This window comes from Triticum dicoccoides, chromosome 5A (genome assembly GCF_002162155.2).
Source record: "Triticum dicoccoides isolate Atlit2015 ecotype Zavitan chromosome 5A, WEW_v2.0, whole genome shotgun sequence".
NCBI classification, from domain to species: domain Eukaryota; kingdom Viridiplantae; phylum Streptophyta; class Magnoliopsida; order Poales; family Poaceae; genus Triticum; species Triticum dicoccoides.
The window spans coordinates 301,453,354-301,455,755 of record NC_041388.1 but is presented as its reverse complement, the minus strand read 5'-3'; positions in this window follow the sequence as shown (position 1 = coordinate 301,455,755).

The following is a 2,402-nucleotide window of genomic DNA, read 5'->3' as shown; positions in this document are numbered from 1 at the left end:
CGAGCGGGGCGGCGCGGTGGAGTCGGCTGGCGAGGCGTCGGTCGCCGACGGGCGGCACGGGGTCGGTGGAGAGAGGCGGCGGCACGAGGTGCTCTTGGGCGCGCGACGAGGCAGGCCCGGTGCAGCCCGGTTCGGCCTCGGGGCGGGTCGGATTTGGGCCCCGGGTGGCCGGCGCGGTGGAAGGAGGGAGATGGCGACGTGGCAGCAGCGGATTCGTCGGGGATGGCGGCGCGGACATGTCCGGCACGGTGGAGAAGTGTCCGGAATGCAAAACGGACAATGGGGAAAATGCTCGGATGCATGGGACGAACATGTATGCAAATGAAATGCACATGATGACATGATATGCAATGCATGACACACAAGCAATGACAAGACAACAACAGCGAATAACTGGGGGACACCTGGCACAACGGTCTTGGGGCGTCACACCCCATCTCTGAACGGTATCATAAGTAATGTAACAGTATAAAGTATATATCATATGCCCGTGATCACCTCCCGAAGTGATCACGGCCCAGTAGTATAGCATGGCAGACGAACAAGAGTGTAGGGCCCCTGATGAAGTACTAGCAACCTATACTAAGCATGTAGGATTGCAGGTAAGGTATCAACATTTGTAGCAACAATGACAGGCTATGCAATAGAATAGGATTAACGGAAAGCAGTAACATGCTACACTACTCTAATGCAAGCAGTAGAGATGAATAGGCGGTATCTGGTGATCAAGGGGGGGGGGCTTGCCTGGTTGCTCTGGCAAGAGGGAGGGGTCATCAACACCGTAGTCGTACTGGGTAGCAGCGGCGTCGGTCTCGTAGTCTATCGGAGAGAAGAGAGGGAAGAAACAATGAATATAATGCAAACAGATACATAACGATGCTTGACAAGAAAAGTAGCGGGGCTAGGGGGTGCCCTAATGCGGCAAGAGGTGGTACCGGTGAAGGGGGAAACATCCGGGAAAATATCCCCGGTGTTTCGCGTTTTCGGACAGATGAATCGGAGAGGGAAAGTTGCTTGTTCGCTATGTTAGGGATGCGTGGCGGACGAACGGGCTGCGTATCCGGATTCGTCTCGCCGTTCTGAGCAACTTTCATGTATAAAGTTTTTCCATCCGAGCTACAGTTTATTTTATATTAATGTTTAAAAGATTTAAATCGTTTTTAGGATTTATTTAATTATTTAAATCATTATTATCCAGAATAGTGTTTGCTGACATCATCATGACATCAACAATTGACCTGGTCAACCTGACAGGTGGGTCCCACCTATCAGTGACCCATTTTAATTAAACACATTAATTAACCTTAATCAGGATTAATTAGGGGATGGGCCCCACTGTCATTGACTAACTAATTAATTAACTAATCAAGTTAATTAGTTTAGTTAATTGATTAGTTTATTAATCAAAATTAATTAAGTTATTTATTTATTTATTTAATATTTTATCTATTATTTATTTTAGTTTTTAATTTCTTTTTTTAAATCATTTTCGTTCACAGGGGATGGGGCCCGTTTGTCATAGGCCCTAGGGGCTTAGCGGGCACCGGGTTCGCGAACGGGCGCGGGCGCCAGGAGCGGGCGAACCCGACGGGCGCGGGGGGGTGCTGGGTGAGGCTGTGGCCATGGTAGGGCTCGTCGACCGGCCACAGCAGCGCGGCGAGGGAGCCTCGACGGGCAGCAGCTGGAGGGCGAGGGGAGGCGCGGTTGCGCCGAGCAGCATGGAAGGAGAGGCCGCGTCGAGGGTGCGGGTGCGCGCGGCGAGCACGCGGTGGAGCAAGGCGGCTAGGCCGCGGGACGCGGGCTCGGCAGGCAGGGCGCGTTAAAGCAACAGCAGCAGAGATGAAGCAGCAACGGCGGTGACGGTTGCGGCTGCACGGGAGCGCCAAGGCGAGGCGAGTGGCGGACAGGGCCGCGGCGGAGGGGTAGCGCCGGCAGGGGCGCGAGCAACACCTGGCGCGGCGTCGCGCGAAAAGCAGCGAGGCGGTAGAGAGCACGCGGGGGAGGCACGGCGACGTGCGGCTGTGGGTGTGCGCACGCACAGTGGCACAGCCGGGCGCGAAAGCGGTGGCGGAGTGCGATGGTCGGGCAGCGCGTGGTGTGCGGCGAGTGCGCAGTTGGGCACGCCGGAGCGCAGCGTGAGGGGAAAAGGAGGAGAGGCTGGGGCGAGGCCAGCGGCGCGGGCAAGGGACGCGCACGGGCGTGCAGCCGGGCGGGGCAGTCGGAATGGGTGGTGGCGCGGGACGAGCGCCAGCGCGAGGCCACGGGGCAGAGGGGAGGGAGAGGGTGGCGGCTCACGGCGGGGAGTAGGGGTTCGGGCAGCGGGTGTTGGGGAGGTTGACGGGGAGGGCCGGCGCAGGGGAGGAGGTGACGACGTAGAGGACGGCGGGGAGGCAGTCCCGGCG